Raw genomic sequence first — 17,156 nt, 5'->3', positions numbered from 1 at the left:
TTACAGTCTGAATGAACAAAACAGACAAAAGAGTGGGAGAGGAAACTCTGTCAAAGAAAGGTGAAGTGACTTGCCCATAGTCACACAGTAGGTCCATGGCAGAGTCAGAATCCTACAGTTTCAGGCCAGAAGGCACCACCAGATCATCTAGATAAGTGATACTCAGCCCTAAATGGTTCAGGAGCCAAAATAGCAATCAATATTACCCAAAAAAGTCACAGTAGTGTGAATTTGTTGTTTATTTTACTATAGTACTATGTATTCATATTTGAACAGTATGATGGGAAATATTTTATATATTATTCTCATAGCAAAATGACTGACCAAGTATTATTATTTTATCAACTACAGTTGGTTAATAACACAGTAAAAGCATCTTGGTTGGTTAATAATTTAGTTGGGTTAATAATTAAATCACACAGTGTTTTAATATCATGTGCTGCAAAGAGCCGCAGGAGACATATTAAAGAGCCACTTACTGCTCGCGAGCCTCAGTCTGAGTATCACTTTTCCAGGTGATCCCAGATGTTCTTAGTTCCAATCCACTAGATCATGATAATTAGATAATTTCCATAACACAGGCCTTCCTTCTTCACCCCCACTAAATATTGATTGGTACACTGTTAGCTCCTCCACAGATTTCACTGCAGTCCTTGTAAGTTATTCTACCTTATCAGGACTATTGTTTTTCTCAGTTGCTTTGTTAATATTTTACTCCATCTGTTACTGCACATCTGACCAGACCAAAATTAACTTGATGTTTCAGCATACTGTGCACAATACACTGGCTTGCCTTTTTTTTTTTTTTTTACTTCCTTTACACATCAATCTCAACTGGTCATTAAGGTTGTGCCTTTATTCCAGTAAAGTTATTTAAGTATTTGGCGTCATCTCTCAAGGTGAACAGTACTTTGCACTGGACTATTTACTCCCGTATAGTAAATCTGCATGCTGCTTTCTATAAAAACAGGAAAACAGCTGCAAGTTTTATAGGTGAGAATGAAGGTTTGTCCCTGCAGGACATACTGTCAGTGGGTAGTTAAAGGTAATCTCGGAAGGAAAGGGAAAAGCACTAATGTGGCCTTACTTACTTGAATTTTATCTTTATTCCTCCAGCTGATTTTAAATAAAACGGATCAAAGCACGTGAGACATTTTTTTATCATTATTTATTACTTGTTTGAATGTTGTATACAAAGGAAGAAGCAGTCCTTGCCCCGTGCTGGTGATTTCTATTCAATATATTTCAATAAATACCCAGTCTTATACATAGTCCCTCTGGGGTTTAGCCTTTTAGATATAGTGTTCCTTCATTGAAACCAATGGAACTACGTAGAGTATCTGACATCTCTCTAGGTCTTATAGCACAGAAAAAAATGAAGACTTTCTTTCTTTGATTTTTTTGTTAGCCACCCGGTTGCCCAATCCCTGTTATCAGAGCACCTCTGATGAGCTTGGGATCCATTCTTGGACACACATTTCTTTGTTCTAAGTCTCGTCATTAAAAGCAAGATTGTGCCTGGCCTTACATGGATACCCTCTGTGCCCTCGTGGGACAGACCTACAGAACCTCTTTCCCTTGCATCCCCACATTTCTACATCCTGGCTCACATAAGGACCACTCTAGAGTGTGTGGGGCTGCTCCATCTCTGTTTTCCTCAGAACACAGAATACCCCAAGGGGGAGGCAGGGCCACGGCCCCACTCTGTCTCTGTGGGGAAATAAGCCACACTCTACAGACAGGTGTGAAAGTGGTGGGCAGCTGCTACGTGCCTGGGAGCTACAAACAGCCCCACACCAAAGAAGGGCCATGCTTAAATGGGACAAATTGTGCCCTGAATGACTTTTAATTTTGCTACCACATGGACACAAGCATTTTCAAACTTAAATGCCTAAAGTTAGGCACCTGAACAAAGGGACTGTTTTTCAGAGCAGTGAGACTTGAGCTTCTATTGAATATTTCTGGCCACACACGTAGCCGGCTAAATATGGGTAGGGGGCTTTAGGCACCTACATTTGACACGTTTGGCCATAGTAATTTGCTAATTCTGCATTTAGGTGAACACACACACAGACAACGAGTGTGGTGCTCTGGCCTTGAGTCATCTGAGAGCTGTAATGTGTGTGAGCCAGCCTGCAGCATTTTGTATTGAGGGCCACCATGCTGAGGATGCAGAAAGCAGCTGCAAAGTTGGTATAACAGCTGTTGACTGATTACACAGAACTGGTGTGCTGCCATGCAGGGCCTTGCCAACTCAGCCACTCAGCGCTGCAGAAACAGTGGGCAAACATTTCCCATGTACATAAAATACACCACATGAATCACATGCACTGAGGGGCTGATTACAATAAAGATAAGGTCATGATTGGATTTAACAGCTTTCTTTGCATTTGCCATACCCAGGCTGGTTTGCTATAGAGGTTTCCCAGACACCGTTTTTGATGGAGACAGTTTCCCAGACACCGTTTTTGATGGAGACAGTTGTTACTAAAGTGTGTGTCTCATTAGCAGCTAGAAATAGCATCATGATTTTTAGTTGTTGTTTTTTTCTTTTTCTTTTGGAAACGTGAACGATGAGCTAACAGAAGCTGCACAAGTTATTTGCACTGACCCCGGATCACAGGCACAATGGCATTTGTGAATACTACACATTTTCTTCCAAGTGCCTGAGGCACTTGGTACACTTAGCTTTTGGTCAGCTGAATAGATCATCTGAATGGCGGGTTTCTTTGTTTGAGCAGAAATGTCTAAAAATGGGATCTATCTTTCTATTTGTATTGACTCTCATGAAGGAAAATCTCTTGCTCACCAAGAGGAGAATTAATACTTTAGATTCTGTCTGCCAGTCCATCCAGATTTTTATACTGTGTCCTTCACTGTGGTATCTGAACACTTAGAAGAACAAACCAAGTCAATAGCTACAGTATGAATGTGATTTTCAATGAGGCCACCCATCCAAACTTCTGCTCTTCAAATTTAAGATTTGAAATCAGATTCTTTGGATGTCCAGCCACCACTCTTTACACCACTCCTGTTGCATAAAATGGCTGCAAATGGTCAGGAGAATTCTTGCTAAGGAAACTGCTTAATTTACAGCTGCCTCAATTGCATTGGGACCAGCCTACTCCTCAGAATCAGCAAGCCATAGTCATCCTCCTGCTGCTCACATACCCTCTTCTGCATCAGGTAGGGATCTGATGTAAGAGAGAATCTACTCCTCAATTTCCATTTTTAGCCATAGAGCTTCATTGACTCAGCACAGATCATTCTTGATGCTCATTTAGCATTCTTAAGGCACTTGGATTCCGCACCTATAAACCCCATTGTCCTCAGCACTGTACAAACACGTGGGAAGAGGCAGTCCCTGCCCTGCAGAGCATAGAATCTAAATAGACAAGCAGACAAAGGATGGGAAACAGGAAGCATTAATGTCCCCATTTTTACAGGGGAGTCATAGAAAGACTAAGGACTAGATTCCATAACAGGATTTAGGTGCCTAACTGCCACTTTAAGTGCCTGAATCCCAGAATCAGGCACTGCTAGGATTCCCAAAACCCTCACTCAGCTGCTGCTGAACGCTGTAGGCACCTAAACCTGCTCAGCGTCTATGTTTTGCCTCTGAGCATGTGCAGTGCAGCCCCACGCCAGGCGTCCAGATACCTAAAGCCCAGTGAAATTCACAAACCAAGGGAAGATAGGAGTTCCTCTGCCAAACTCACCTGCAGGGCCCATCTGGTAGGCATGCTCAGACCTTGCTATCAGATTATGCCCTATAAGCAAGCTGACACAAAACAGCTGGAGAAGAAGACATCCCTTATAACCTTAGAGCAGTGGTTAGAGTGCTTACGTGGGAGACCCCCAGCTCAAATCCACACTCTGCATGAGCAGGGATTTGCCCCCTTCCAGCTGCATGCCCTAACCACCGGACGAGGGGATACCTGATACAGGTGTCTCTCCTGTTGTAGCTGTCTCTCCCCACAGTGTGGATGGGGATCATTAGAGACCAGCTAAACCACTAGGGCAAGGTGAACTTGTTTGAAAGAGCCTGACAATTTGCTCTCGTCCTATGTAGCACATTACACGAACTCTGTGTGGGAAAGCTTGCACCTCACTTACCTCTTTTAAGATGCTTCTTGTTTACTGACATGTGCTCTAATATGTTGTAACCAAAAGCATTCTCCTGTGACTTTTCCTGATGGAACGCGAAATGTGGCTATGGCCATGTGTATATCTGCAATATGCACACTATAATGTGTGTGCTTAGGTACAGAATGTTTGGAGAAAAAGGGTAGTTTGTATTCATTTCTGTAGCTAGGGTTAAGGCCACATCTCTTAATCTTGTCTATACATCCACAGTGGATACATACTGCAGTAGCATTCAAGAGGCTTTGGAATTTGCCTCTGTATTAGCAGGAATGGAAGTCACCTAAGACACGTTTCTGAAGCATTTTTCCTTCAACAAATATGTTCTTGTGGGGGGAAAGTCCACTAGGGACTGAGTGGCTATGTCTTGTCAGAACCAGATTTTAATGGCTGTTTGAATTTTAACTATTGGTTGCTAGCTATTCCTGTTCCAGCCGACACAGACTGTCATAAAGATCCATTAAGGAGCAAGTAACTGGCTCAACATGTAGCTTTAGGGTATAACCTTGAGTCTGATCTTAATTTATATGCTACAAGGCAGTAAAACAATGTTACCAGCAAAGGCTACTGTGTCCCTTGTAGACCTTTCAAGATGAAAGCAAATGTTGTTCACAGAAGGCTGCCTAGAACAAGGGACAATCATATAATTACACTTCAGCCCCTTTGGAAAAGACCAAGGGCAACTTGAAAGTAATTTAACGAATGGTAACCCTCTCTCTGCTTTTTTACACGTTGAACGAAGAGGCCATAAAGTATGGCCCTATCTTTCTACAGAATATTGGACACAATGTAATACAGTTGTTCAAATCAGTGGGGAAGTGTGCTGTGTAGAAGGGCACTATTTAAGAACATTGAAAATGGAAAAGAAAAGGAGGACTTGTGGCACCTTAGAGACGAACAAATTTATTTGAGCATAAGCTTTCGTGAGCTACAGCTCACTTCATCGGATGCATTCATCGGATGCATTTTTTTCCCACTGAATGCATCCAATGAAGTGAGCTGTAGCTCACAAAAGCTTATGCTCAAATAAATGTGTTCGTCTCTAAGGTGCCACAAGTACTCCTTTTCTTTTTGCGAATACAGACTAACACGGCTGCTACTCTGAAACCTGTCATTATTGAAAATGGAACACATCCTACCGAATAACAATGATGCCCTTGCCAGATGTAATGCACGAACAGGGTAGATGAGTTAGAACTGAACACTGAATTCTTGTGTCCTCTCAAGATTCCTATTATTATTCCTATTTTTATTATGATTTATAACTTGTAATTGAGATCAGGGCCCCATTTGGGTAGGCACCATATAAACGTATTGTAAACAACAATCCCTGCCTCAGTTAGTTTGCAATCTAAATAGACAAGATAGATCAATGTCAGGAGAAAGAAAATATTACCCCAATTTTACAGATGGGGAACTGAGGCAGAGAGAAATTAAATGACTTGTCCAAAGCTTCACAGGGATCAAGCTGGTAGCTGACCCCAGCTCTCATGAGTCACAGTCCAATGCTTTAACCAAAGGCCATCTTTCTGCCTTCCCCCAGGCATTCAACTGTTGTTTCCTGATCAGCATTTATCATGGCAATAGATGAGCCCATAGGCCAAACGTACATGTATAACTGTGTAATAGCTCAGTATTCAAAGACTCATGCCATAGGCTGATTAATTCAGTAATTCACAGATATCATCTGTGAGTGTCTGTGCTGGAAGGCAAGCAGTTGTGCACAAAAAGTGTGCAGTCAGGCAGTTGTATGAATACAAAGTTGTTTGCATGTAAGTAGAAGCCAGAGAGTAGTGAATTCCCTTTGAAATTCAAGCTTATGAACTCCCATATTGTTAATAGATTTTCTACAAAGGTCTGGGCTCCTACATGACCAGTTGCAGTATTTATACTTATGGAAGAGATGAGAATTATAAGAATTTGGTCATATTATTAATTGTTATTTTTGAGCACCCAAAATATGGTAGGAACTACACAGATACAAGTAGATGCATTGTCTCGAGCCCAAAGAGCTTAGAATCTAAAGTCAGATGTGCTGTTAACAGGTAAGGATAATAAATAAATGCAGGGAAGGAAAGAGTTAGGACAAAGGTTATGATAATAAAATGACTTGGTTACTCACTTACAACCTGATCTAAAGCCCGTTGAAGAAAATGAAATTCGGTGGGTTTTGGATCATGCTGTTAAGGCAGTTGCACATCTCAATGATTGTTAGATGTGCCTAGTTTAGCACACAGAGTAAAAACCTTAACTCAAATTGACCACAATAGAGAGCTCCAAAAATAATTAATTCCATACAAAGTCTTCAATACACACAAACAAACTTAAAAAAAAAAAATCTTGGCTAGAAAGATAAACTTTGCACTGTGTTCTAAATGGTAGCAAAGCCAGGAGAAGTTCCACCGCTGGGGACTGTAGGGGATCAAGGATTTTCAGGAAAATCATGCTGTATAGATGAGCAGCGTTTCCTTTTTACAGAACATAGAGAATGGAACATCTTATCCCACAAAACAGCAATTAAGCTACACCAGTTTGAACCAGCACAGGAACTAATCAATATTATTTAGCTCAATATCATATAGAAGCCAATATACAGTGGCTTTAGGTATTTTTGGAGAAAGTTATCACCAAGACCGGAAGCAAGCTTTTTTTTGCTTTTACATATATTAGTTATCCTATTCCCCAAACACCCTAATGTTACGTCATTACATACAACTAAAAACCTAACAATAACCTGGGAAAGTCTTAACAGGCTCACAAAACACTCGCTTTGTGTCTGTGATCGAGTAAAGTGAGCTAGTTCTCACTGATTACAGCAAAAGCATTGGGAGGTAGCTAATCACAGCGACACAGCAGCGGGTTTCACAGAATTATATTAAAATGCCTGAGCTACTAGACTAAATTGCTTCTAACTGTGTTTATTTTTATTCGACTCAGCACAAAAGCGTGTATGATTTCAGTGATCTTTAATGGGGATTAGTCTAAACTGAAAATATGTTTTCGATTTAAACAAGTGAGACAACAGGGACTACAGTGTGGGGGATTACTGAAAGCCTGGGGTGGTGCTCTGAGGCCACAGCCCGAGTGACTTCAGCATGCAGTGAAGTGCAGTAATCCCTGAGAAATGCAAGGCCCGGTGTGTCTTATTGCAATTATGGAATGGAAATTGTAAAGCAATTCTGACCTGTATATTATTTACTGTGTATTATTAACATGAGTATGACACGATTGGCAGGCAAACAGCTCCAGCTGAGTCTGGGATTAATTAAAAATAATCTGCACTATTATTTACTCTCGTTTTTCCTATACCCTTACGGTGGGCTGTCTCTGATTGAGCTCAATAGCAGCTTAACCAAAGGAAGGGCATGGGAAAAGCAATTGTCAAGCTTCGTTGGTGACTTTACTTATTTTTTCCCCCACCATAGGATATTTACACTGTTAATTATTATAACAAAGGGCTGCTATTTGGAGGATTAGAGAGGCTAAACTGTTAATAGTTTGTCTATTCTTTGGTAATTGTGGTGTAGGTGGGATATGCTGAATTTTGATGGACCTATTAAAGAGCTTATTAGCAAGAGAGTGTGCAGGTCTTCTTTTGTATTCTTTTCATTGGCTGCTAAAGCTAAGTATTGTTTCACTTGCTACCAAAGATTTTGTTCTTGCTGCATTGTTTGCCTTGCTTGGTGTGTCAGCAGGTAGATGGATGGACACCTAGCAAGCCAATGCTTGTCCACATGCCCATCTTGATCTGCACATCCCAACATGTCTCCTGAATGACATCAAAGCCCTGTCATCTGGTGTCTCCAGTATCATAATGGCATTTTTGGATGGACAGGTATGAATCTTTCTGAGCCACCTTTACAGCATTACCTGTGTACATTTGACACTCTTGAGACAAAGCATTTTCATGCCATTCATGAAAGGACTCATCATTCGCCCTGCCCCAACCATGCTTTACATTTTTGCATCTGTACAGCCATGGGTCCCAGGACTACCCCCTGTATCAATGATAAAATATCCATGTTCACACAGACACTTACATCATTTCAGACTCTTTTCTAGTTGTGGTGGATGTGAAGGTCAAAGTGACCTTTCAAAAACTTTATCTTCCTTATTAAACAGCTCTGGAAACAATAACAGGCTTCACCTGCAATTTTTGAAATATTTTCCACTGGTATTAATTCTTGTGTGGGCATAAGATCTCTCTCTCTCTCATTTATATACTGAATAAATATCATAGGGACACACATTTAAGTGAAATATTTTGGTACCAAATAACCTGTGTATAAAACACATACAACTAACTGTGGAACAATCAGTGCAGCATATACCTGTGATGTGTTCATCTCAAGCCAGCTGGATTACTCCGTCAGAATTAGAGAGTTCAGATTCAGACAGGTTCTTGTTGCACAGACTTTAGTTCAGCTTGTTATGGTGATGGAGACAGATGTTAAGTTCTGAACTAGGAGTTAACTGGATCCAAAAACCCCTTCAATTTTTGGAATGTTTATGACTCGCCCTTTCTGTAATCAAAATCAACATCCCTAAGTGACAGAGCCTTCAATTGTTTTACATGGCTAGGTTGTGAAATATATATTTAAGAATCCTTTTCAGTCTTTATGCCTCAACCTGTGGTTATTTCCATGCATAGTCAAACCATCCATTCCAGTTCATGCATCCACTCCCTTCCCACCCAGCATTGTTTTGCTTGCTGTCTCCGGTACTGACTCCTAGGACTTTATGTGTGTGTGTGTGTGTTTGCATATGTGAATATGACAGTCTGCAATAAAATGACTATAAAACCAATGCTGATTGTCATGCTGTGTCAACTCTGTGACACTTCTGCAGGTGGCAATCTCTGCAAGTTTGTCAGGGATCAATTTACTCATAAAACATTATGGTTACTAGAGGTTATTTTATATGTGGATGTTTTCAGACATACTGCCTGTTGTCACCATTGACAACATAAGGTTAAAGCAAAGTACAGTCTGGAAAGCAGTACAGTCTGGAAAATAGGGATTGTTCGTGTCTACATGAAATTCTTGTAAACATGCACAGTAATGTGGAGTTACATTGCCATAAAATAATGTCTCTGGTGTTCTTCAGAGCTTTACTTGAGACTTCCAGACACAGGGCATATCTTCAGTGCAAAAAAGGTGTGTTTTAACTGGAGTTAAAATAGCAGTGAAGACGTGGCAACCTGGCATTTAATTGGTTAGCAGCTTGAGTTAAACCCTATAAGGAATCTTGGGATTGAATTTGAGCTGATAACCCCAGTGAAAAGCATGTTTTATTTGTGCTGAAAGTAAAATCAATAGTCATGACAATCCATAAAAATGATACACAAATATCCACTGCTTTGAGAATATAGGAGTAACACTGGACTACAAATTAGATATGAGTTTGCAGCGCAGTATGGAGACTAAAAGACTACTGCAATTTTTAAATGCCTATGCAGGGGTATATCTTCCTGGCACATGGACTATGTCGTTTTTCTGTATGTGACACTGCTCAGACCACACCTGAAATATTGCATTTAGTTCTTTGCAATATCGTGCCAGAAAGACACTGATGAATTGGAAAGCATTCAGAGATGATCAACATAAGTGATCAGCAGCTGCAGGGACTGATTTATAAGGAAAGATTAAGAGTTTAGTTTAACTGACACTAGTTTGGCTAAGTGATGACTAAAGGGGGAATGTGATAACTGACTTCAATGATAGAAAGTGAGTATTTAGTGTGGCACATGGAGGAATAACTACAAATAATGGGACGAAATTAAGACTGTGAAAATTTAGGCTGCATAGCAGGGAAAACTTCCTGACAGTGAGATCTATTAGGCTGAAAAATAGTCTGCCAAAAGAAGTGGTGGAAGCCACATCAGTTGGAACATTTAAAACTAGCCTAAGCAAAGCACTGGCAATTGTAGTGTAAGGAACAATCCCGACTTGGCAAGGAAAATGGCGAGATGCCTAAACAGGTCTTTTCTAGTGCTTTGGAGGGGCTATTGCAGGGGCAAGGAGCTATTAGGATTTCACCACAAGCGTTCAACAAGTCTATTATTTCCCAGTTGCCCATACATAAGAGGTAAATGTTTCCTGTGGAGTAAAATCTATTCTCTAAAATGAAGAACCAACTGGAGAAAAATGCCAGTGTCACATTCCAGTGCTTCACTTTTTATTGTGCTTGGCATGTCGCTTCCTCTGTTCTACACAGTAATTGGTCCATTGTCGGAGTGAACCCAACTAGACTGCTCTGTTGAATAATGTTATTGCTTTGCTTTTCAAAGGAACAACTCCTATCCTGGCACTTTGAAATGCCAGGCACACAGGCGTGAAAATAAATACATACAATTTGTTCAGGCAATTGGAATAGCTGCTGAAGAAAACCCAATAATAAGGCAGGATTTGTCATTTCAATTTTAGCTGACTGATTCTTCATGGGAAAAAAAAAACAGACTGTTTCATTTGGATGAAACTGAAATATAAAAATAATTAACTTGTACTATCTGTTTAAAAAAACCAACCGGTTTCATTTTTTCAATGAGTTTCTCAGATTCTCTTTTTTTCCTGCCTGGTCTGCTTTGTTAAATTCCAATTAGGGGGAAGAAATGAACGGGTAAAGCTACCATGCTCTGTCGTGCTGCAAGAATACGAGGCTGATTGTTTTCATAGCTGTCAGTAACACGCGTACAGCCTTTGAACACCAGCTCTACCACTGAGTGAGCCTGGGCCATTTCCAATGGGGCTGATTCTTACTATCAGATCCTGGACTGGGGATTTCCGCTAGACTAAGCAAGAACAGAATCTGGATATGAATCTCTTTCTGTCTCTACAAACTGCAGGCAGGGGCACTGGAACAGTTTGTATAGTGGGGGTGCTGAGAGCCATTGAACCAAACTGTAAACTCTGTATATAATGGAAACCAGTTCAACCTAGGGGGTGTGGCAGCATCCCCCGCATTGCTAGTTCCAGCACCTATGACTACAGGAACTATTCATAATCTGGTTGTAATCTAAACTAAATCTAACCAGATTAAATTTTGGGCTAGGGTGACTTTAATGTTTTGGAGAAGGATGCGGAGATGACTCTATGAAGTCACCATCGCGATCCCCAAGACTGGTCTTTGTGCCTTGCAAAGCCCGTGACTTTGTGGCTGTCGTTAAATGTCAATGTTAATTGGAGTCTCTCACTCAAGTGACTGCAACCTTCAAAAATATAAACTAATCTCTAGGGCTGAAAATCTGAGACAGGGGTTTTCCCCCACACTTAAAAATCACAGGACTCCAGCACCTTTTTGAACTTTAACTCTAAGGACCCTGGATTGTGTCCAGTGATCTCCTAAGCTAGAGATACACAGCATAAAGTGAAAACATTTATTAGAATAATGAATAGGTTGTTGGCTAGGTCCTGAAGATACAGTAGTGTTTCCTGTATAGTCAATTCTCTTGTAAAACTGTGTCTATTTGGACACATTGAAACTCCAGAGTTTACCTTGAGCTACCCCTGTCCCTTTTCACTAGTACCAGGTCGGAACTCCTTTGAGGCTCCTTCTGCCAGCTTTCCTAAGAATGAGCTAACATCTATAGCCTTTCCCTTTCCTATGGAATGGCTCCCAAACAGCACACTTGCTCACAGGCCTAATCTCAAAGGGGGAACAAGACCTGCCTTTCATTTCTTGCTTCGCTCTCAGTCTAGTCACATGATCAGCCACATGATCCTTCTGGAGACAACAGCTCCCCAAACCCAAGCCTTAAAGGTCTGAGGCCTCAAAACAAGCATGCAGGGCCTGTCCTTCAAGAGCCAGCACACAGCATTGTAGGGGCATGCACGATACACAAGTTACTTAGAGTGGGGGAGCTGGTAAACTCTGTGGGTTTAGGGATGGGAGAACCAGAGAGTTCCATGACTCTCCCTGTCTCTGCTGGGGCATGCTGCGACCCGAGGATACAAGCTTCTCACACCCAGCCTCCTTACACATCCACACTAGAGTCAAGGACAATCAGACCACATTATAATAATAATTACAGACAAGGTTCAGTGCGTCTTCGGGGGTGAAGGTACACATTGCAGAAAGACTTGTGAAATCTCCTGTCGGTAGGGTACATTCTTTCTTTAAAGGGATATATCAGAAGAACAACTCAATTTTGTCCCATGGTGGACTTTAGTCTAGGCTACATCGCTTCCCCTTGTCCAACCCACCTTTACTCCCCTTCTTGAGCCTGCATTCCATCTGTAGCCTTTATTGATTGACTGACTGATTATAAATACTGATGGAAAAATGCAGCCAAAGTTGTGCACAGCTGTCTTCCTTGAGACACTTGCATTTAAGCCACCAGTTCAGATTGTCCGTCCTTTTTAAAACTGCAAGAAAATCTGAATCTGAATCAAGAGAATTGTATGAAACCAAGTCATTCCTTACAGTTCACTCTTTAGACTTCAAGTCGGTCTTTTTCCCTATGAGTGTTGCATCATAGAGGAATTGAGCAATTAAATTTGTCGGGTTTATTAGTAGTTCTTTTTATTAAGCATTACAAAAATATTGCTTGTTTCTCCCGCTCTCCTCCCCACACTCCTGCCAATGCAGAAAGCCCAGAATGCCCCTGGGACTGGAGGAAAATGTTGATGAGGTGCTTTAAAACTGGCACTTCAAAAAATAATGAAGAAACCAGCTATATTTAATTGCTTCTTTCTGCTCTGAGATAAATATGGTGCACTCTTGTTGTATTAACAAACCTCACGCTCATCTGCATTTTTTGTTCTTCTTGTCTTGCTTGCCATATTAGTAGGGCTGGATTGTCTCTCAACCTTGCATTGAAGGGGGAAGGGGCAAGGGCCAGATCCTCAAAGGTATTTAGAGATGTACATGGATGTTAGGAGCCTAACTACGTTTGAGGGATCTGAGCCAATGAGCCTTCCTTCCTTTCTTCCCCTTGCTGACCCTGTACAAGAGCCAGGGACAATCACAGTCTATGCGTTTAGGGGATCATAGAGACTGCTACCCTGTGCACCCTCTGAGTCACGCGTTGCCCCAGAGGGGATGAAGAAGAAATAGAAGAGACCATGGCTGGGTGCAGTGCCACTGTATGTCCTTAAAGGGTGGTCCATGAGCCATTGCTCCCTGAGGCACAAACCCTCTTTGAGCTCCCCCTGGCCCAGTGCTTCTCCACAGCACCTCCACTTCCTCGTGGTGACTCCTCAGCACAATCTAGCCCTATGTATTGATCGCACTCCTTCCGTTGCTCTGTGTGTCGTCTCTCGCACGCTCTCTTTCTTTAGAGGTTTTATTCTGTTAACTCTGAAAAGAATTCTGTTTAAAAGAAAATAAAAGCAAAGCCATCTTACTAGAGCCACCAGCTTCCTAACCACCTTCCAGCCCTTTGGTTCTAGGCACTTGAGTTATAAATATCTAGGAGCAAGAGCGCAGAAGAACGTTCTATAAATGTTGTAAATGGAGCTCTGAGACATGCCCTGGTTTGGGGGTCAATGAGATCAATAATGGCCTAGAACCTTTCTCTGTGTGTAGCTCGTTATGGTATGGATTCAAGTAATAATAAGAAAAATAAAAATACCCCTGAACTTTCATGTCTCTGAGCCATGAGATGGGAGAAAGTTTCTTATTGCACACCCTGCCTTCAAAGTGCTTTCTGTGATTATCTTTTGCCAGCAGGGTAGCAGCTGCTAACTGTAAAGTCTGACATGATACATTTGCCACTGAGTATAAAAGGGGAAAAGGGAAGAATCACTAAGATGTGAAAAGCCGGATTCTGATCTCACAACCATTGAATCAATCAGGAGCAGTCAACAGTCACACCCGTGTAAAACTGGTGTGAGCAGGTCAGAATCAGGACCAATGGCTACAACTTATAGTCATACGGTCATAATCATTGATTTTTAAGGCCAGATGGAACCACCAGATCATCTTGTCTGACCTCACTGGCCACCTACACCACCCAGCACCTGCACACTAAACCCAACGACAGAAATGAGACCAAAGTATTACAGCCTACAGGAGACTAGACTGTTAACATGCCATCAGCAGACAATAGAAGGGACTGAAGTGCACTGGTGACCTAGGCCCCTGTAATGGCACAGAAATGATTAAGTGAGATCTACCCAGATAAATCTGGCAAGTGACCTGCACCCACAAATAGCAGAGGAAGGCAAAAAACTGCAGAAGGTCACCACCAGTCTGACCTGGGGTAAAATTCCTTCCTGATCCCACATAGAGCGATGATAGTTCTGTAAGTGGGTAACATCTCAAATCAAAAGCTCAGGAGGAAACTCATTATTTATTAGCACTATTTATTTGCCAACCTATTGATTTAAATGGGAGTTAAGTGCCTAAATACTTTTGAACATCTGGGCATGACAGTGCCTTCTACCACGAGTAGCAGTCCTCTCAAAATCTATCAGACTGCTCATGATAGTGTGCACAGTGACCAGGATTAAGTATCTGAAGGACTGGGGCCTATATATAAATAAATGCAGCAATAAATAAATATGGAAAAGCATGGCATAGCAATGTAGTGGGCAAGGGGACTACTGAGTACATAGATGATACAAATACATAGGCTAGACCCTCAGCTGCTGTGAATAATTGGTGTACGGCCCTGGGGGTGGGAGGGTCAATGGAACGCCACTGATTTACACGAGCTGAGGATTTGGACTCATGAAATCAGCAAATGCCTTGAGAGTGGGATTTGTGTATGAGTGCATTTAAAAATCGATAGAATTAACATCACTGTTTTGTATTTTGTTTTGTTTCATTTTTAGAGCAGGGAGGGACTGATTCAGTAAAGCACTGAAGCACGTGCCTAAATTTAAGCAGGGGTCATCTCGTTGAAGTCAATAGGACTATTCATAGTCTTAAGGTTACACTTGTTAAATTGGAGCCTTAATTGGGGCAAGGGGAACAGCAGAAAGGGGATGAGTTAATAAGAGACAAATAGTGAAGGAGACTTTGTGGGATGCTCTAATAGAGTGGAAGAGTGGCCCAATGGTTAGGGGGCTAGCCTGAGGCCCAGGAGATTGGCATCAATTCCCTGCTCTGCCCCTGCCTTCCTGTGTGACCTTGGGCAACTCGCTTTGTCTCTCTTCACTTCAGTTTCCCACCTGTAAATCAGAGATAATAGCTCTGTTAACACTTACAGCAGTGTGTAGAGTACACAGAGTGCACCCCCCCAACCAGATCAGGTATAAATAGCAGTGTAGATGGCGAGGCACTGCTTAGGTGAGTAGGGTAAAACATGCCAGAACCTCAGGATATATACATGGCCTTCTGCATACCCAAGCAGTACCTCCCATGTCTCCACTGCCACACGGAGAGCCTCTGACAGTGTGGAAAGGCTCTGGTAGTGAGGAACTGCCAATGTCTTTCTCCGCTGCCTCTCCCCTGTCAGAGCCTTTCGCTGCCACTTGTAGCCACCCCTCCGCAATCTGAACATAGATTGCGTTTCACTGTGGCATGTAGCTACACATATCCTTCACTCCACTATCAATATAGACAAGGCCTCACAGCAGTGCTGTGAGGATAAATACATTAAAGTTATGGGCCTCTTATACACTATGGTAATTGGGGCCATATATGTACCTAAGGTAGATAGAATAGAAGCTAATGGAGAATGTGTACCTTTTCACAGGTTTTATGAACCATCCTTTAGCATTTAATGGAAGATTATAGCCCTGCTATAGAATTCTATGGGAGAAATTGAAAAACCCAGTAGAAAAGATCCCACTCTCTATTAAAGTGTTTGAATGTCTAGAATAATTCATACATTTCTATTTCTCTGACATTTCTATAGCACACCACTGGTTCATCCCTATTAAATTGGATAGGATTTCTCCTTAAGAACATGCTAGGCTGGAAAGAGAAGCGGGAGGGGAATGAAAGGGAGGTGATGGATGGAAAAAGAAGGGGCCGACAAGGGAGGGAAAGCTGAAAGAGGGCATAAAGGTCAAGGAGAGTAAGGCACAGGCCAGACAACAATTGGCAGTTGGAGAGGGGTGAAGGAGGCCAGACAAATGGCCAATAGCACAAGCATCCATCTTGCTTCATTTAAATGCTGCTGAAGCTCCAGTTAGTGAGATGGGGCCATTCATCTGCAGGAGAATGGAATTCTATTTTCCCTACTTCAAGATGATTTTGTTTTCCTTTTTATCTTGCATGTGTTGTCAGCCCAGGCTTTGTAGTGGTGCAAACTCATCTTTCCTACAGGCATGATGTTGCCAGTGAGAAGCACCCGGCAATACGCAGTAATTAAAGCCTTTGTAGGCCATGCATATTTTAATTATTACTTGTTTTAACGTCAAAAGCCTGCCCACATGAGACAGAGTCTTACGTTCCATGAGGGCCTGAAATAAGGGCCAACACATTCCTTTATAGCCCCAAATATTAAACAGACATTAATTTGTTTTGAGCCTAGTATTCTTTAGATGCATATAAATCAAATTGTATAATGGAAAAAAACCCTCCTCCATATGTTGGAAAGCTGAAACAAGGCACTAACGCTAAGTGATAAAAAGTGGCGGCTGCAATAAAAGTTGATTAAAGTATTAGTTTAGCATTATGCAGAATACAACTGTATTTCATCTTTGTTAAAGCAAAGCAAGGATTGGTTTCCACTGGTGAGGCCTCTGGGTTTCAGCTGTATTCCCTGTAGGACTCCTAAAGTTCTCAGGTTCCGACTTACACAATGGCAAAGTCTAAGCGTAGTCAAGTTTTTCATCAGTGAGAAGGAAGTTAAATAACACTTGACTATAGTAGACAAAACAAGACTATGCATAGACTAACTGGAAACATCTAGAGTTTAAAATGACCTGATAGAGAAGAAGAAAAAAAATCAAAGTCGTCCCAGGAATGAAATATTCCTTCCCTGTGCTTCCTGTTCTCTTTGTTATGCTAACCAAGGTAGGATTAGATTTCCACTGGCAAAAGAAATAATATTTGTAGATTTTTTTTGTGTGTGTGTATGTGGGAAGTGGAATAGAGAGACTTAGGACTTCTTTTCCAAA

Source organism: Caretta caretta, chromosome 14, assembly GCF_965140235.1.
Source record: "Caretta caretta isolate rCarCar2 chromosome 14, rCarCar1.hap1, whole genome shotgun sequence".
NCBI lineage: Eukaryota > Metazoa > Chordata > Testudines > Cheloniidae > Caretta > Caretta caretta.
This window is presented reverse-complemented; position numbering follows the sequence as displayed.